The sequence below is a fragment of the Corvus kubaryi genome, unplaced genomic scaffold (assembly GCF_017639235.1).
Source record: "Corvus kubaryi isolate FWS band 111438036 unplaced genomic scaffold, C.kubaryi_AGA036_p1.0 66, whole genome shotgun sequence".
Classification (NCBI taxonomy): domain Eukaryota; kingdom Metazoa; phylum Chordata; class Aves; order Passeriformes; family Corvidae; genus Corvus; species Corvus kubaryi.
Window position 1 is genome coordinate 1,749,113 of NW_024582054.1, and position 20,638 is coordinate 1,769,750.

General features: G+C 41.1%; 1 protein-coding gene across 9 annotated transcripts in view; it reads left to right on the forward strand.

Moving 5' to 3' along the window:
- The window catches only part of DPF3 (double PHD fingers 3), a 193,974-nt gene that overhangs the window by 155,323 nt on the left and 18,013 nt on the right, over positions 1-20,638 (forward strand). For 3 of the 9 annotated variants that reach the window (XR_006019280.1, XR_006019281.1, XR_006019282.1), the window contains 2 exons: positions 683-2,078; positions 6,755-8,909. The exons of the other annotated variants lie outside the window; for them this stretch is intronic. The gene's annotated coding sequence lies outside the window, so the exon portion shown is untranslated. Of the gene's footprint in view, positions 1-682; positions 2,079-6,754; positions 8,910-20,638 lie in introns of those variants that run through there. 9 annotated transcript variants of the gene reach the window in all.

The following is a 20,638-nucleotide window of genomic DNA, read 5'->3' on the forward strand; positions in this document are numbered from 1 at the left end:
ACACAAATTTGAACTTTTCAGTGTTCCCCAACATGGGTTACTCCTCCAGTTGTCTTAGTTGTTGAACTGTATATATTAGTTTTGGGGGTTTTTTTGGTTGTTTTTTTTTTTTAAGTACACACCATGAAATTTGTATTAAAGTACTGGTTTAGGTTACTTTCATTTAGTCTTCAAAATGTATTTAATTTTGTCTGCAGAGAAGGTTCTTTAGGATCAGGTGAAGAACGGGGATAAAAAGTCGTCCTGAGGTTGGTGAGGTATCTAGTGGTTTACATTTCTACAGCAGAAAATTTGTGACTGTTGATGCCATTGTGCTTAGAGCTAACAGTGTCTCATTACTCATATGGTCTAAAAATATTTAAAAATTGATCTAAGTAATCACGGGGAAATATTTTACTGTCTTTTGAAGAGAGGAAAACATGATTAACCCTTTCGCTGCTGTAGCTATGGGCACCTGTGGTGTTTGTAGATTTTTTCCTTCGAAAGAGAAATTGATCCTTTGTTATTTTTCTTACTGCAGTTCTACCTATGCTATGTTGTTGGGGTGCGTGGGCAAACACCAGCACACACCTATGAGCTTGATAGTCTGACTTGTTTAATGATAATGCAAATGATGAAAAAAATGATGATGATGATGCCTGTTGCTTAACCCATGTGCTGATATATTCATCATACATGTCAGCTCATTTGGGAAGAGAAAGCAGGAGGGACGAAGCAGCGCCAGCACGCACTACGGAGGACTTGTTCGGTTCCACGTCAGAAAGCGACACCTCGACCTTTCATGGCTTTGACGAGGACGATGCAGAAGAGCCTCTCTCGAGCCGAGGAGGTGGCTGTGGTGGCAGCTCTCCCTCTGCAGACAAAAAGGGCGGCTGCTAAAATAACTAAAAAGACACAGAGACTCTGAGCGATTTGCTGTCCTTTTTACTACTAAGATTATTACCTTTTTCTTTTTTTTTAAATTTTAGGTCCCCTTGAGTTTTTGGTTGGTTGGGTTTTTTTTTCCCCTTTTTTTTGTTATATTTGTTATGTTTTCCCTGTGGGGCATACACTGAAAGCACAAGCATTTAAAGATCTTGACAACTACTTTGAAGAGACAGAAGGTTTTTGATTTTCCTTTTTTGTTTAGGTTTTTTTTTCATTTTAATTTGGTTTTATCCCACCTCCCCTCCTTCTCTTTCTCTTTGGAAACATAAAAAATGGATTTAATATTTTTTTTTAATAGTGAGCAGAGTTGATTTTCTTGTCTTTTAATATATATATCAGCAAACCACAAAAAATACAGATGGGTTGGAGAACAGAAAGTAAACCCAAATAGTTTTTTTTAATTATTATTATTTATATATTCTATATATTATTAGAAAAACTACTTTTTAAATAAAAAAATAGAAAAAAAAAACAAAGAAAAAAGCAATGGATGTCTACTTGATAATAGAACTGTTTCTAGAGAACCACTGTGGGCAGACTCTATCAGGGGACAAGGAAACCCTTGATGTGATGGCTTCTGCATTTCGAGATTTTGCACTTACTGTAGCATGTGAAGTCTGGCTCTTCTCATACATCTGCTATGCTACAGCCTGAAAATACAAGCAGCACCATCGAAGACCATGGCCTTGGGGAGCACATTTCCATCTCCTTTGGACACCTTTACACTCAGTAGATCTCCCTGCAGCCCTTCGTGTCTTCCCCGCACCATTCTACCTTTTTTTTCTTTTCTTTCACCTTTCACTTGATGGACAGCAATTTCCAAGCATAGGGATGGAATATGAATGGCAAGTCATAGACATCACAGGCAAAACAAATGGAGAAGCAGAATCATGGAAGAAATGACGCGGAAAAAATACCTCACCTATACTTTTCTTTCCATTTTTAAATTTCAATTCACAGCATTTTTTCCTGTGTTGCCCTGTTTTTTCTCTCTGTAGTGTCTCATGAGACACTTTATTTGCTTTTTAATTGCTTCTTTTGAAATAAACCAAAGCAATACTAATTCAAGTTCCAAGGGCAATGGAGAAGAGAGTGACTCCCTTCCTAGCAACTTTCCCAGAAAGGAGGAAACATGCAACAGGATCTGAAAGGTATGTCCAAGCTGAAATGTCTTTCACTCAATTGTGAAATTTCTGTGCCCTGGATTTTCAGCAGACCCCTGACTGAGCTTTTTGTAGCAGCAAGTCCCATGGATTAAATTGTATTATAAGTATGTGCCACATTCACACCCCTGGTGAAGCCAATGGAAGTTTTGTGGGAGCAGGATCCAGACTTGTGTACAGTCAGAAGTGATGCAAAAGGAGTCAGTGTGTAGTTACGTTTTGCTGTCCTAATGCAGGCAAAAATCTCCCTGGAGCAGGGGCTAGATTTAGTTCTAAAGACCTATTTTTACTGATGTACATAATGCAAACAGGGTGAAATCATGACCTGATTTAGAGCAAAGGCAAAGGAGATATTTCTCTGGACAGTGCCTAATCCTTAAACTGTAGGTGTGTGATATTGATATTTGTAAAAGTCTCAGCCTTGCAATAAAGAATTTGGATATGTGTAATGAATGAAGCCAGACCAAATGGACTCCATTTTTCCTGTTTCTTTACTAGGGTAACCTGTCTCTGAGAGCAATTTCAACTCCCTCCCCCAGCCTCCAACCATGTAGAAAAAAAGAGAAACAATTCAGCCTCTTGATTTTTTAATTTTTCTCTTTAGACATGGAATGAGCAGTGGACAAATTCTGCTTTTAGGTGTACAGGCATTAATCCAGAATATAAGACAATGGATGTCTAGATTACATTAATAATCTGCCTTCAGGATGCTGTTAGGAAACATTACAAGTACCTCAGTATGTGTATACCAAAGGACAGTGCATGCCAGAACCATGCATACTTGCCAGGAGAAAGCCTCGTTTAAGCTTTCCCCATTTTGATAATCCTTTTCTGTTGCTATTGTGTTTCTCCTGATTTATTATAATCAATCAAGTGTCAAATCAATTATATTGTGACATAATCCTGTCAATGAGAAGTGTACTTTAACTGATAAAAACATTCATTTCTTCCACAACCAGTCCTTTTTTTCCTCTGAAATAGTGCAAGATAAATATATAATGTCTTGCTACTCTTCTGTATTTACTAAAGCTCAGTCCTTGCAGCACCTGAATTAGGTAGCTGAAACCTACCCAAGTACATCTTTCTGAAGAACTCCAATCACTGCATAAACTGCAGAAGAGGCATACTCTAAATGGAGTTTTTCCAAGTGGAGTCCTTAACATTGTCTTTTGTGAACCATGCCTAATGCATTCTGGGCTCTTTTGGAATACAAATAATAATCAGATGCCCGTAATTCATTAAGTTTTGACTTAGTTTCACAAATACAGTTACTATAACAATGCATACAGTCTTAATCCTTTTGCAACCAAACCACCCATCTTTGTGACAACTGAGTAGCACAGTACCCTCAGAAAGAAACCACAACAGCTCACAAAGTGCATACGAATTGCCAGCTGACATTTATTACAGATAGCATAGAAAATATCCTCACAGTTATTTATGTCATTAATGTGTTTATGAATGCTCACTCGTTCAATATAGTCCTGAGAGAGCAAGTAAGGTAAAATTAATTCACTGTTATGGAGTGAGAGTAGTTCTTAGATTCCTCAAGATGCCTTATTGGATTGAGATAACCAACAAGAGTTTAGTTCAGCAGGCTGAGCAGTGTGGTACTGACCATAGGAAGGCATTGATCATAGCGAGGAAATGAAGATGTAGAGTTGGAAGATAAAAGAGTACTTGTTTAAGTCTAGATTGTAAAGTAGTGTTAATGGTGAATATTGCATGGAGTGTTGACATGGAAATGAAATATTCTCAGGACATGTAGTGCTTGAGTGAAGGCTGGGAACAGGGAAAGAAGGTTGGTACTTCCTAAGATGAAGGAAGATGAAAGCAAAGCGAAGGGGCTGCTACACAAGACCCTCTCATGAGGGGAAGATGACAATGAGGCAGCAAATATATAGGAGAAGGTTTCATAAATGCAATTTAAAAAAAAAAAGGACTCTGACACTAACATAACCAGTTCAGAAATGAGGGAACTGCACAGTATCAAATATATCTTAAAGGGCATGTAGATCCCAAACCACACTAGGGAGGCATAAAAAAAAATTGCAATTTGAATTCTGTATTGTAACTAAAAATTTATCTTTGAAATCAGAAAGAAATGTGATGCTCTTTATTCCCCAGTGATTTCAGCAGTTCAATGAAACTTTCTGTTCTTCATAAATTCTTCAAAGGTGTAGCCCTTCAACTAATCAGAACCCTGGCTATTCCCGTTCTCCTCCAAAGATGTCCTTACTACAGGGAGGTTAGCACAAGCCTGTCCAAAGAGTCTCCTGAAACACATGCTCCCACACAAACCATGAACCAAAATAAGACAACCCCAATGTGAAATGTGAATAAAGGGGTGTTTCATTTCAGGCCGTAAATGCAGACTTTTCTGTGTTTAATCATATAAGCTGTCTCCTCAGGCACCTTTCCAGTGCTCCATACTAAAGGATATTAGAAAACACACATAGTTTCCTGAGTTGTCCTCTGCTAACTCTGATTCACAGATGGGAGCAGGAGAATAAAGGAAGTGGCATGCTGCTTGAGCAGCTGATAAGGGAGAAGAAAGGCTACACGGAGTGTGCACTGATCCTTAGCCTATTCCCTTTTGAGGCATTTAATTAGTTGAAATTTTAGCAGGGACAGACTTCAGCTCTTTCATGAAAACAGTATAAATTTTCAATCATGATAATATACATTGAGAAAATTTTAAGAAAATACAGGATTCTGGCATAGAAATTAAAAAATAAAAGGAGAACCAGGCATGTGATGGAACAGGAATGGAACTGAAATCTGACTTGCTTCACTTTGCATCTCTTCCTTTCACCCAGGCACCCTCCAGTTTTGTGGGCTGGATATTTATGTCTTGAATATGTAATGTGCTTGGAATAACATCGTATATATGTGGTAAGGTCATAAATAATGAGCCCAGGCTGCTGAAACAAGGGCCAGAGAGAACTTTACCACTGACTTCAGAAGGATTACCACGGGGCTTTCTTAGCCACTGCTTTTATTGAATGAAACCTCCCGGTTAATACGCTTGCTGGTATGGTGTAGACAAGCTCTGAGATGGCCATTTGTTTCAGCAGAATGTGTTATTAGAATCCCCTCCCCACATTGTTTTGCCTTTGAGCTTTTACATTAGTTATTCATTTTGAGCTCCAGTTTGCCATTTTACAGACCTCAGCTAAGGCTCTTGATTGAAGACAGAGACTCAGTTTGCTGCCTGCTGATGCATGGAGCAAACAAGAACTCCACCCAGAGAGTCAGAGTCCAGACTGTGCTAGGGTACCACTGTGTTCTCTCCTGCCCACTCTGCCTTTCTTTGGTTAATTCTTGCAATGATATTTTGAGATGGGCCCTAAAATAATAGTTCAAATACTATAAAACTATGGAGTTTTCAAAGCCTGGCTCTTCATGCAATTTGCTTCTTCCCCATGGAAAGCCGTTTTACTGAATCAATTCCTCAAGCAAACATTTTATTGACCCCACTGGGAGTCATCTCATTATAAAAACTGCAAAATCTTCCCAGTGTGTTTCGTGATGCAACACATATAGATGTTTCCAATAAACACCCATTTCATAGTCTCCTTTTTGTTTTTTTTTTAAATTTATATGAAATTTGTAGCTGTAAGTGAAGTATGAGGCACGTACATGAGTTCAGTGCTGTCATGGGGCTGTTTTGATAAACCTCACAGTGCAGGAATTCAGCCAGGATGAATTTTTGCTGACTAAGCCATTACAATAAACCCTTCCAATCTTTGTTCTCTTTGCCAGACATCTACCAGTGTCGAAAAAATCCAGCCTGTATAAATACCATAGAATACTGAAATTGAATCAGAATTATTTCCATGTCCCTGTCTGTATTTCCATGAATGCTAAGTTGCCGATTTCAGAGAAGACAAGTTGTAATAACATTTAGAAAAAAACTCCAGCTCTTGGGATTTCCAGGTCTGATAGCTCTGTTAAGCAGATGCTGCCAGTTCATATTGTTGCCTTATTCTTTTGGTCTCTGGCAGCTCCTAAGATTTTGGACCTTTATGTAGTTCAGAACTGATATGAGAGATGTGGGAAGACATGGGAAGAGGCACTTGCATTTTGTGGAAATAAAGAGATTATTTTATTTGCTATCTAATCCTGCTCAGGATCTTAGCAGTATGTAACTTAGTCAATTCACAGAATAAATGCAATGCAAAATGCAACCTTTCATTCTTTCCAGAAGTTATCGCATTGCTGCCACCCCATGTGTATCATTTAGCCTTCTGAAAATGTCTTTTGTGCCATGCTGCGTACACTTGTGGCTCCCTACAAATAATTAGTAGTAGAGCAAGGTAATTAGAGCAGGATTTCATAAGCAAAGGTCTTAACCTTGACTGAAGAGACAGCTATCTAAGCTGAATGATGAAGGTTATTTAATGATGTTCCCAATAAGAAAGATTGACAGTGTTCAGTCCCTTTCTTTTGGATATGATTTTTCTTATCGATTTGTTTGCTTTGTGTTCATTTATGGCTTCCACAGTCAGTTGAAGCTGAGTCTGTTGAGCTATATTTTCAAGGAACTAGAATGCAAGCAGTGTTGGAAATTTGGTTTGTGCTATTTCTGGTTTTTTTCTGAACACTTGCTTTTGTTGTCTGAGTTTGTTTAGTTTTACTTTGTATTGCCTTTCCCTCTGCAGTCAGCCCTGCCCTCATGGATTCCAGCAGCCTTCAAGCAAGACATTTCAGAAGAAGACTGAGAGAAGCCAGGATGCTTTGATACTTCCTTCCTTGCCCTGACTCTTCCGTACCCATGTTCCATCTGGCACAGGAGCCTGGACTGTGGGAAGTTGGCTGTTGAGAGAAGTTCTGGGGATGCCCTAAGCTGGTGCAATACAAAGAAGTTTTTTGAAGTCTTGATTTCACTTCCTTTTAAGTGTGTGTATAAACCCAGGTCAGACTGGAATTGATCTACAATAGAACTGACTGAAAAACAAACAAACTGAAAAAGACAACTATTTTATTTATTTCAATATTTAAGAAAGAAGTGCTGAAGTTGCACAGTATTTTTGTTTGAAATACATTTTACTTCAAATTTTAAATGCAATTTTGTGAAGACATGAAATTTTAAAAAGCACTTACTGTAAAATAAAGACTGAATATTTACTTTAAGGAAAAAACTTTTTTTAAATAATGAAAATAAAGGTCAACTCTGCTCTCTCTCTTACTTTAAAGAAGCCATTCATACATGTGCTGGGTATCTTTGTTTTTTGAAAATTGGATGTGGTAAGTGAAGATTGTTCTGGTTTATTTTCTCCTTAATATTATCCTGTTAGATGCTTAAAACTTACTTTACTGTACTGTGTTAGGCACAAATCTGAACAAAAACTGTTGGAGTAGTGAAGACCAGGCTCAGTGGTTGAATTTTTTTGTTCACCAAAATCATTCGGATTTTGTGTCCGTTTCAAAGGACTGTCTTCTCCCAGTAGGATTGATGTGTCTCTTCTGCATGGTAAAAGAGGTTTGCTCTTGAGCAACTCTGTGAAATACTTCTGCTGAAAGAGGGGTTTAAAAATCGAAAACAACTCCATTCATTTTTGTATAATTTTTTGCTTTGGTAATTCCACAGTTGACTGTGAGTTGGTAGTAAGGGAAGTATCTAAATGTTAAGTGCTCTTGGCATGGATCTTCCTGTCAAGGATGATCTCATGTGTAGAAAACTTGTGTACTTCAGCCCTTTCTGAAGTGGTAGTGGACTTGGAAAAGCATACAGGTGCAACCACATGTCTGCAATAAGCAACAGGGGTTACTATGCAGGAGAAAAATACAAGTTCCCACAGCTGCAATCCTAAGTTGTCCTGTGAGGCAGTGGGGAGGGATGGTCACATCCCAAATTCTAAGTTGTTAGGCATTTTCTCGGTGAAAAAGGTGTTCTCCTTCGTACAAGCACTGGAGGGTTTTGTTGGCTGCCAGATCTGCTCACAGTGGTTAGCACAGGTCTGTTCAGTGTCAGGTGTGATGCAGTCTAGTAGGGATGCAGGACAGCCTTGTGTCCTAGGAGAAGAGTGTTGGACTTCACTCTGCCTGGCACCCCTGTTACAGAGGAGAAGCAAACTGAGGGCAAACCATACCAACAATTATTGGGATTGACCCTCAGGGTATAGGCAGAAAAAAAGTAGTTTTGTTAATGTGGCTTACAGTGGCTTTCAGAATGAAAAAAAATGTCTACAAAAATGCATGCTGACAGGTGAAGCTGACAAAAAACCTGGTACTGTGTTCTGTTTCCTGCACACTTAAACTCATCTCATTGACAAGTTTCCATGTGTCAGTAGCAGCAGATTTTTCACTCTTCTCTTTCCCTTCTCCCAGATTAAATCTTCCCAGATTAAAACATAAAGTCAAAAATAACCATGTAAAGTAGTCCTGCTCCAACTAAATTAAATGACAATTTGTGTCCTAATTGGGCTCTTTAGCAGGGTGGGTTTGCTTTGCTCATGTTGTTGGTTTCTAAACTTGCAGTGGGGAACTGCCTCTAGAGAAAAAAAAAAGAAATAAATTTTCATTTCATCAAAATATAAGACGCACAACTGTAATGAAGATTTGAAAATTGTAGGGTCTGTGTTCAGTTTGTGTAATATTCCTTCCAAATAAAAATTCTGCTTTCAGCGTTCCTTACTGTATATTCCTCTGTAAATATTATTTTCCCAAAGCAATTCCACAAAGTCTTTTTTAGTACAGATAATCTTCTTTTAAAAAGACATTGTTGAGTAACATACATGTACATTTACTTTTCTAAGCTCTCCATTGTTTATAATACTCTCTTTGAAGCTTAAAATAAAACTTCCTCCTCTATTGGTTTTGTTTCCCTTTTCCATTTTGTAAATTGTGACTTTTGTCCCTGGATTTTGTTTGTTATTTCCTAACAAACCATGACATTAACCAAGAATTATCTTAATTTTTCTCTTTTACTTTCTCTTCTCCATTCATTGGACTGCAGAAAATGGTCCTGTTACTTGCTATAGTGAAGGTAGGCAGGAAATAAAAAAGTGCTTCTGTATAGGACTTTTTATAAGAGTGTTTTCTATCATTTGGTGATAATAGAGGATCTTCCTAAATGTGTTTGTATTTTAATAGCCTTCTTCATGAAATGAATAGAGTTGCATTAAGGTAATTTGGAGTCAAAGCTGGAGTCTAAGTTATATGATAGCTGTTTGCATAGATTTTAGTGACATAGCCTTAAGGAGTTCTGCCCCTACCTATGCTGTTTCCAATCCAGTCACTGGAGTAACAGGAAACTGTGGTTCCCTTTGCCTTTCACAGTGCTGGCATTAACCTTCCCTTTCCCTTTACATGTATTAGATAAATGATATGTCTGTATAGAATGAAAAGAGAAAGAGGAAATACTGTTTCAGATTGGATGCTATCTTTTTAGGAAATTCTCTGTGTGACCTCTTCCCTAATATGGCTTGCTGTTATTTTTTATAAAGCTCTGTCACACAGATGGGCTCCTACCTGCCTGATTCTTAACATCTGGGTGTGACAGACTGTGTGTCTTCATGGCAGATAATTAACTATTCTTGGTCTTCTTTTATAGCCTTTCCATGTAAATTTTTATTTTTCACAGGTGTAATTTCAATTTCCATTAGTGTTTTGTTTTTTCACTCTTTCTTCGAGTCATTACAACTTGGAAACTTCACTGCTTGCCTTCAGACCTAATCTTTACCCATGCAAGGCCTTTGGCCAATTCACTGTAGGAAGGAGGAATCAAAAAGGCAGTTTCAGCTACCTTTCCTGTCTTCAGTTACTGTGACTCTTTGCGACCTGTTTGGGATCTGATAGAGCAGCTCATGGACTCAGTGGATTGTCCTCAGCTGTTCTGTGGCTAAAAAGGTGTTTCCTTCCTTTTCACTTGTGCACTGGGGACCAGAGGCAGCTGAAAAGGTGGGGCAGGTGCCAACTATCTCTGAGCCATGCTGAGAAGGCAGCCGTGAGAGTCTCTTCAGAGTGCAGACTGAGTGACAGCACTGCTGCTTTTACTAGAAACTTCCATTTTCCTTTTGTGGTTTGATGTCAGATATTCTTACAATGATCTGAGCTGCAGGCTTAGAGAACTACTTTTTTTATAAGGATTTCGTGGGGGCAGGTAATATTTTCCTACCCGAAAGCAGAGAAAGGAGGGGAGGGTACGTGATGGCTCCTGGTCAGTGCTGCTGTTTCTGTTCTTCTCTAAGCCCCTCTTGAGCTTTCTGCTGTGCTGGAGAGGACAGAGAGACCTATGCAGATGTTGGACTGACATTTTCATTGTCCTCAGTGTGAGGGATGCAGAGTGCAGAACGAGACATTCCTGCTAAGGTAGCCAGAGTGAATGTGTGTGTTGAAACTGGCCTTTATGGATGTCTGTCAACACCTTATTTAGATGAATGGGATCCTTCCCACCACAGCAGAGCTGTTGTTACAGGTTGCCATACTCCAAGGAATGTCTCTACACAAGTCTTATTACTTTGAACATTTTTGTGTCTTTTTTTTATTTTCTTTTTTGTTTTCCAAAAGTTTTTTAAGCCACAGGCCTGGAATTAGAAATGTTAAGAAAAAATCTTAGTTTTGCAGAAATTATCTGAGCAGATAAGCCCCTGAACAGATTTATGCTGACATAAATAGATCTTATTTTCCTGTTTGGAGAATGGCTCTTGCCAGTGAGAGTGAGAGATGTCAGCAGGAGGAACTAAAAATGTCTTTCAGCAGTGCAGCAGTTAATGGGTGCCCCCAAAGCTGTGCTTCCCCCGGCTGAGACCGAGATGAAGGCTGGCAAGGCTGAGGGCTGGAATCCTGATTTCTCTGGGTGGAGTGAAAAGAGTGTCAGCTAATTTGCTTTGGCCTGAGCTAGAATATTGCACTGGTTTAAGATTTATTCCGAATTTTTGCCTGCAATCAGAAAAGAAATCTGATTAAATTTCCATCTTGGATCTGTGAGCCCTACTTGTATTTAATTCCTTCAGCCTATAGGTGATAAAAAAGCCCCATAACATTTTCTCTCTAAACCAAAGCTTTTAATTCTCATTAGCAATGATGTAGATTTCTCTGTACCCCGTCCCATCCCTGCTGTTGAAGATGGATGAGTAAGACCTCAGCTACATAAGGCATGCATAGCAGAGCACATAAGCAATGACTACTGCCCTCAGCTTTGGCTGGGTGTGTCCAAATTGTGGCTTGATGTTTTTAAGATCTCCATTATCCCTTGGAAATTATTGTATAGAGATTGTATTTTGTTTGCTGCACTAAAGCTGGACATTTGCCACAGTTAAGCCCTAACTTTGATTTTAATGACATAATATGAGAGCCATTCATCTGTGGCATCTCACCAGTATATTTTTGAAGACCTAACTACATTTTATGCTGTTTCAACAAATGCTCTTGCAGTGTGTGTTAGAAACTTCTACTGTCTCATCTGTTACTTCATGATGTTTTGTCTTTGCAGCCTCTAATTCTTCATGGTTCCATGGTGGGTGAACCATGGTGGGAGAAGGATGGCATTTACCTTCATGAAAGCAGAGATTTCTGGAGCATGGTGTTGTGGCTAATATTACTATCCATAATTAGAAACAGGTTTGCTTGACGTTGCCTAAGACAGCTGTGGTAACTTTGAATGACCTACAGGCCAACAATGGCACTGCTAAGGAAAAGGCAACATGCTTTGAACACTGAAGCTGGGCAGTGGGCTGAAGCTCTTGGAACTTCTGCTGCCTGCCTGAGAGAGCTTGCAGAGGGGTACTTCTTTTTTTGGCAACTCAGCTGATGGATGGTACCTCTTGAGTGGGAACAGACACAGCCTCCCTTCAATGTCTTAACACTGGTTTGGGTTTTTTCAGAGTGGGGTTTAATTTCTCAGTGTTGCTCATCTTCCATAACCAATTCTCAGTAAAATCTAGTTTATATCTAGGTTTGCATAGGTGTTAAGAGTAATTTTTTACTTGGACTGAAGCCTTTTCTCATTACATTTCTTCAGTCTCTGCTGTTAAGTGTCCTCATATCAGTGACTTCATTGTGGACTGCAGGAAGTGAAAAGACCAAATCTTTTCAATACAGCCTCCTTTTTTGAAACAGAATAGAGATTTTAAATAATGCTGGAGATAGTTTTGTCAAGCACTGCTGCAGACTTAGCTTGCTATTTTGTATTTCTTTCACTAGCCAACAGCCATTAAATTCTTCACATGACGATTTCAGGAATCAGTACTGAGGCCAACTCTCCAAGGTGAGAGGAAGTCACTGGATGTGAAATAGTGGAAAGCTGTGCTGTCAGTAAAGGGGTACTTTTATTTTAGTGTCAACCAGTGTGACAAAGCTTTCAAGTTCATGTAGCACTTTGTGCAGTGGAGTTTGCATGGAATGGTTTTAAGTCTATGTTTGAGAAATTAATTTTCCCCTGTTGGTACAAATCATAGTTGCCTCACATCAGTGCTCTGCTGGGAGTGGCTTAAATATGTTAAACAACACTAAAGCCTTCCTTTCCCCAGGAAAGGAAGCCCTTTCCCCAGGCTCAACAACTTGTTTTACAGTACAGTGAATTCTGGGTCAGAAGTCTCATCCATTGCTGGAATATCTGGCCTTTGGCTTCTTAAAGAGCAGGTTCCAGGACTTCTCAGATCTTTCTATATTGACTGTGTCTCTGAATGTGTCCATCAGCCTAGGCACTTAGGATAGTTTTTAACTGTCCACAAACTCTCTCTAGGTTGAATTTGCTGTTGTAGTGTTCAAGCATGCAGATGGCCAAGAGTTGTACATTCCTTCATCTAGAGAAAAGGACTTTCTCTAGGTTAGGGAGCTTCATTTCCCTTGCAGCCTCTTCATTAACTAGCTCTCCAAGACCCTTTCCTCACCTCCATTAAGGGTGAGATTTTACAAGTACTTAGTGAGCTGAAAGAATGGAGATGAATTTTCTAAGGACATCCACGGCCATTATATTCCTCTGTGACTGTTTACATATTTACAGGTCTGGAATCATGTGAAGAAGAATTAGTCCCCATTAGGTTCAGTGCAGCTATCACTGAGAATTTCCAGACATCTTGTGGGTGGTGGGATCCCACCTAACGGAGAACATTGTAGGTGATGAACACTCTCAACAGCTGTTAAAAGTGAGAGGACTTGGACTACCCAGAGCCTGGTCAGACCAACCTGTAGGAGAGGATTTCCCAACTTCCTGGCCATTAACAGAACCACTGAGCAACAGCCCTGCTGGCCAATGGAGCAGCCAGCTAAGAGCAGGGTCAGAAGAGTCACAGATTGTTGTAGTACTGTGGAAGGTCATTTTCTGGAATTAAATACAATAATATTCCACTTTTGTATAGGCTTTGTTGAACGATTCCTTTGGTGCTGAAAAATAGCAAGACTAGTGAACTGTTTAATGAGGGACATTATTGTCCACTGCCGTGGAACTAGCTAATTTCTTGTTTAATCTGATGTGATATTTAGCTGCTATAAAGTTTTGGTTGTGTAGGCTAAAGCAGCACTGCTCACTTGTTACCGGTTAAGGAATGGCCAGGACTTTGACTTGACTAATCTGGGGTGGAAGGTCTGGTGAGCTCTAAGAAAAGAGATCATGGATTTTAATCAGGTGGTTTTCCACTGAAAAAAAAAAAGAAAGAAAATCCTACTGTTTTAATCTCTGGCAGCATTTTGTTGGACATTTACAAAAAAAGCCATTGAAATAACTGAACTGAAAAATACCATAGTGAGGACAAAAGATTTTGGTTTGATTTGAAATGAAACACAATCTCTCTTTCTCAATGAAATGGCCCTTTCCTTCTGCCAACTGCGCACAGGCTTGAATGAAACATTTCATTTGTGACTATTTTTTCTCTTTCTTAAAAACAATTCCCTTGAGTTCAGTTTTGAAGCAAGGTACTGCTCCAAAATGAAAGTCCAACTTCTTATTTGTGAGACATTGGTACAAAATGTCTCAACCTTTCTGAAAATCAGTTTTTCGCCCTGCCACCTCTTAATCCTTTCTTCCGTCCTACTTACTTTTGACTGAAACTACTTTGTTCAAATTCACTCCTTCACTCAGATGTTTAGATCACCTTGAAACTGCATTTTTTAGAGAGTAAACAAAGACATTTCACTCCCTCCTACCACTCTCACACTGATGCTCTTCAGCATGTGGTTATAGCTTTTACTTCCCTCTAGATATTGATGTTGCTGGGAGTTTGGTGGGGAAGTGAAAACTGGCTCTCTTGTTGATGAAATCTCTATTGGCACTTAAAAATTCCCAACCAAACAGGGGCTTTGACTGACAGAGAAGGGAAAAAAAATCAGTGTTTTCCAGCTTCTGACACTGCCTTACAAACAATGGAGAGTGTGCATGGGGATCACTGCCTGTTTGGCAGCTGAAAGGGTTTCTTTAACTCAACAAGGGACCAAAGTAACTTGCGTGGAATTGCTCTTGTTTCTGTTGGGCGAGGCCGTTCTACTTATGTCTGAATATACAGTCACATTAACAACAGTGTAAATTATGCTTCTGTGGGAAAGACAGACCTCTTGCATTTTCATCATGTTCACATCGATTATCAGTCACTTATCCATCATGTGCTGAATATCTCTACCTAGATGGTATGCGGTTACCTCATGTAAGACCAATGAGGTCACTGTCTATGCAATGGCACGGTGTCTTCTGCATTGTTTAGTTTCTTTAGTATTAAAATGATGACATTTAAATAATTTCTCTGAAGTTTGCCATTTGATTTGAAATTTCTGGAACTGTGCTGGCAGGGAATTACTCTATAGTCATTCCTTAATCTTTCTAGAAAAAGTTACTCCAGAGATTTGTAATACTCTCTCCTTTTCCCCTTTCCTTTCCCCAAATTAATCAGCTTACCCTGTTTCCAAGTGACAGTTATGTTTGTGAGATGTCTGTTCCATGACTCATGGGTGAAATCAGCTCTGAAGTTCTCCCCATGGTCCTTAATGCTTGAGGAGGAGCACAGTGGTGCAGTGGGGTTGTCTGGATGCTCTCTGAACTGACTGGGTGAACATGGCCTGTTTTTAGTGATGTCCATGTCACGATACATCACCTTCGTCGCACTCTCCCGCGTAATCCCAGCAAAGAAGCCCCTGTCAGAGTGCTCTGGGGAAATGATGTGTCTCATCCACTGCTGCTATTGGCTCAGGTTAGACACCCTTTTTTGGGTCAGTGTGAAAACACTGGAGTCTTTTCAAATGCTGCCTTGATATCATGGGCAGCGCTGGGCATCCCTGCAGGCATGCTGCCATCTGTGGCTGTGTTAGCGGGGCAGTTTAACACCAGAGGTACTGGGGAAGGACCAGGTATTTGGGCAGTAATATGGGTTCAAGCAGGTAGCAGAATCCTTGGTCATGTTAAAGGGAGGGGAGGAGGGGCAGTGCTGATATCTTGTTTTATGGGGGGGTTTAACAAAGGCAGTGTGCTTGCGGAAGGCTATTCAGGCTGCCATTTCCCTAGCATTTTAAACACCACCCTACTTCTCTCATTATAGCTGAGGATTTTGGCTCTCCCAGGGGGGAGGAGATGTTCTAAATGGGCTGCCAGGGAGGTGGATTTAATGCACTAGGAAGAGCTGGCTTCACCAAGTTAAAAAGCAAAACAAAACCCAATCCTCCATTCCTATTTTTAGTGTTTATGACCAAGTATTTTTGCTTGGTTGCTCATTTTGAAAGGGTTTAGTGAGCCTGCCAGTTGATTGAAGGCTCTGTGGTGTGTGAGCTGGCCTGGCTGGGGAGCCTGCAGTGCATAGCGACGAGGTCGAAGCTGTGCCAGAGGTTTTTTTCCACTGCAGTTTGTTGAAGGGTAACGAAAATGTCCCCGGGTCAAAGGGGGTGTTGGCTTTCCAGGTTATGGTGATTCATCTTGCCTGGATAAGCAGTCTTTCTTCCAATCCTGCATTTTCATCTCCATCTACCTCACCCCTACTTTGCTGTGCAACCAAATGCAAAGCCAGCCCCTCTCCACGCAGGGGTTTTGCTGGGGGTCTCCGGCAGCAACCCCGGTGAGCTGCACTGCCTGGGCAGCATTAGCATTCAGTGCCTGTCCTCCTGGCCAGTTCATGTTCTATAAATGGGTTTATTCTCATTATTAGGAGCTATGTCCCCGGCATATGGAGTCCGTGCGGTGCCTGCAGGCAGGTTTCCTTCCTGTTGGTGTTGGTAAGCAGCCCAAGAGCCTCCTGGCAATTAGCAGATCGTTACCCATAATGCAGCACGCAGCGATGCAGCCTGGTGGTTTTTCTGGAGGTCACTCTGACCTAATTCACCCCCAGGAATTGTACAGAGCTGGCATGACTTACCAGTGCATTAACAAGCTGATGCTTCAGTACAGGGTTATTTGAGTGCTTCCACATTATTTTTCTTAGGCAAGAAATAGCCATTTTGTCTAGCAGCCAACAGTGGTTAATAGGGGCCAGTCTGGAAGAAGAGGGAGCCGAGTACTGTCTAGTTTTGAGATAAGGCATTGGGGCACGCGGCATCTCCTTTGGCTCTAAGGCTGGGTGCTGTTTCTGATCCCCCAGGTTGCAAATGCACAGGGCTCAGTTTGCTGCTTCAGTTCTGCATTATCACAGCATCTTTGCAAAGAAAAGAGCAGCGTGTGTCAGGCGTGCCTGAGTCCCCAGTGCTTGGCTTCAGAGGGGAAGACAGAGGGACAGGCCTCTGCCCCAGACCTGCCCCAGCCCAAACCCCTGGCAGATATGAAATGGAGGTGCGGATTTCAGCCTGTCCCAAGCATTGTCCCCCTGGCCGGAGGGGGGACACCCACAGAGCAGCAGAAACCCTGGCCAGGCTCATCCTCCCTCTGGCAAGCCTGAAGACAGAGCAGAGGGCCTGGCTGCAGCATCACCAGCCCAAATCAGGGTGTTCTCCCAGGGCAGTGATTTGTGTGTACCAAAGTTAATTGTTGGCTGTTTCTAAAGACTTCTAAAATCTGTAATTTATTTATTTTCATTTCTCCCTGCTGAGATATGTATGGCTGGATTGTGCATGCTGAGGAAGGGGTGTACTCAGGCACACACAGACCTATTGCAGTAAAACTGTTTTAAAGCATTTCTCAAGTAGTTTTCCTGTAAGATGGGCATCTGCTACCACAGGGATGGGGGTGTGGGGAGTGATTTGACTGACAAACCATTAGGAAGCCCAGAATAACTCACTCCTGGCTTGTCCCTTTGCATGCTCCAGAGGTCACCCCTGAATCCCACCCAGTTCCTCCTGCCACCCTGTGCCAGACAGAGTTACACTGCCTTGTCCACAGCTGATCTCCCTGGGTGCACTTTGTTTATGCACATGAGTGGCCTGAGCCAAGCTTTGCTCTTCATATACCCTCTGTAACCCAGGCTCCTTATCCAAGCTGATGCTCTTGATGCTTAAAAAGTTTTCAGAGGAAATTATGTGGCATTGTAGAGTCAAAGCTGGGAGTGAGTAGAGCTGGTGGGTGGACTTTCCTCAGGCAATGAAATTTTCTGGAGAGTGCCTGGAGATGAGGGGTGCTTTGGCAGGAGCTTACTCCTTTGCTCCCCTTGCCCTTTGGTGTTTGCATGGCTAAAGGAACAGCAGGGCAGTGCAGGAAAGTGAGCTGCAAGTGCCACCTGCCACACACCACCATTTTATAACTTCCCCAATATCCCTGGCATTAGTTGCTTTCAAGCACAGGTCTGTCCTGCTCTCAGTTCCCATTGACTCCAATTACACCTGCCAAACTGCAGCTGGGACTGAACCACTACCTTTTGCACAGGGGTTTTATTTGTCCCTTGGGTGAACTATTAAAGTGGGCTCTCTTGTACCAGTGCCAAATATTTGAGCGATTGCTTGTAATTTATATAACTTCTTCCACTGGAACTGGCAGTACTGAGAAGCAAACCACCACCTCTGGGGTGCAGCTGGCCAGACTATTCCGTGGAATCACTGAGTCCTTTTGGACTCCCTTCTTTAGCAGAGTTGGCACTGCTGGAACACACTGGGAGAAACAGCTAGGTTTTCTCACGTCAGTCAGGACACAGAAATTCACAGTGGTGATATTTCCTCTCCTGTCTGATAATAACAAACCCCAGTGTGGTGCCAATGAGTGAGACTTTCTTTAGTTTGTTTATATGTTTTTCTTAAGAAGCTGGATTCAGCAGGGCCCTGTGCTGATGGGGGTGAGACAAGAGCTCTTCACCTGCAGCCTCCAACTTCTACCCCTGTGCTGGCCGCCAGGAAAGCTGTTACATTTTTCTGTAATGAAATACTCCTGCTTTCCCCTATCACAGAGACAGTGTGGCAGGTGGTGCCTTGGATCCTCACCCCCCCAACACTTTTGAAGGCTTCTGTTCATGAGTACCTCCATTTGAGCAGGCAGGCATATGGCTCTACACTGTAACACCTTCACATTGCAAGATGGGAAGGGCCAGGAAAATGCCAAGAGCTCCCCAACCTCTTCCCTTAGGAATGTTTGGTCTTTTTCTGGGAGCTGCAATTTCTTGAGCCCTGGGATTCTGGCAGAGCCAAGCCCTTCAGTGTGCTTAGGTAGTTTGAGTTTTTAAGGGCCCTTTCTAATCCATCTGTTGTTGACTCTGCATATCTGTAAGCATCCCTTCTTAGACAGACAAATGAGGGGTACCTTTTTAAATCATAACCAGAAAATCTTATCACTTATTAGAATTACAACTTTCCCTTCTTTTGCACAGATAATGGTAATAATTCTGTCTAATGATGGCAGTGGCCACAACGATCCTCATTCAGTCTTAGCAGGAGGAAATTATGCATTTTCTTTCCATGTTAATCTTCCATTATTTGGATGGGGCTCCTGTAACATAGGTCATTATATCTGTAATATGTATTTATAGTCGTTTGAAGACCTGAAAGTTTATGGAATAAATTCTGATGCAATATAGCCAGGAGGGCTGTGAGTTTTCATCATGCTATTGATTAAAAAGCCCACCACTATACTGTGAAGAGAATGGAAAGAAATGGAAACTGGATAAAATTTACTCTGTATGAATAATTTCACATTTATTTTTAAAAAAGAGTATTTGCTTATTTTTTCCCTCCTCAACATAATCTCGGCCTTTGTTTGAAAAAGGTTATTGATTGGATTGTTAACTTAAATAGTCTGTGGCGGGTGTGACAGAGCACATGGCTGCAATTAATCTTGCAATGCAGAATCCATTATTGAAAAAGCACTAATGAGCCATTCTAAGGCCTTCACTGGTCACAGAGTGCCTGGAAGCAGCAGATTGCTCCTGCCCTTTATTGTCAGTTTTGGTCTTTAGTGTTATACAGCCAGTGTAAGCAGAAGAGATTTTTAGATTTTTTTTAGGGTATTTATGTTAAAATTATCTTACCCATCAGCCTGCAATTGTACCAGGTGCAGGATACAAGAAATGGTCTCTGAATGTGCTCACCTCCCCATTCCTCTGACCAGATGTCTGGTAGACATAGTGTACAATTAAAGCCATTGGCATGTGAAACACTGATGTCTCTATAAAATATGGTCTCGGTCTCAGAGTTCAGATCCAGAGAGTTTTGACAAAGATGAGGGAGCTTTCAAACTTGAGCCACACTTTAAAATATTGTTTTAAGACAAAGGGAAGAGGTGTTGAACACCTCACTGCGAGTTTTATTGTCTCTGTCTGTTGTTTATAGCTATTGCAGCATAGCAAAAGTTTAGGTGGGGAATAGTTATGGTAGATTAGAAACTGTCAGTGTTAACATATTGCCTTCTCCTTCAACAGAACTGCTCCCACGGTGTATTTTAGAGGTCTGTCTATTGACTTCGGTGACACCATAAATACGTGCTACTTCCTCCCCCATTAGATCTGCAGAGCTGATACAGACTTGTGAGAGTGATCCAGGGCTTCCCAGGGTGGAGCCACCACCTGAATTATTAACTGAGTTTCAGCTGCAGACTCTGCTGCACACCTTAGCCACAGCAAATGCAGTTCATCACACAATTGGGTGAAATAAGACTGTTTCTCCACCTTAAACACATAGCAAGAAGACTTTCAGCTCTCTGGCTTGTGTGCTACCACAGTGTCCGTAACTTGAATTGCATTTTGGACTGCCCTGTGTGTAGAAGTGGCCTGTGGCCTGAACTAGCTTTTTTTTTTTTTTTTTTTCTTAGGGAGGAAAAAAAGGGAATTTGAATCTACCTGTAGTAGCTTGCCACATGCAGCTACAGGGCTTTGTGTTCAGGTATTCTGACACAGAAGGAATGCTAAGAAGTTCTGTGATATGGAGCAGGGATGGCATTCACTAACACTGCCTCAGGAAGTCTTGGATGTGTGAATGTTCTCAGAGCATGTAAAACACTAGGTTTTGAACAAAAGTAGCAGGAAAAGAAAGAGATTGTGAAGAAGGAGAAAACAGGGAGGGAAGGAAAAAGAATTTTAATATTTTGAGTATCTAATGGCGTGCTTGCCATACACTACAGTGCCTCATCATGCTGATAGCATAAGTAAAAATAATCTTTCCAATGATATTAAGTTGGGGTCATGGCACCACAAGGAATGTTGCTTAATGTGAAAGAGCATCTGACTTAGAGGCCAAAGAAAGACATTGTTTTTGTCTTACACATGGCATAAGCCCTAACA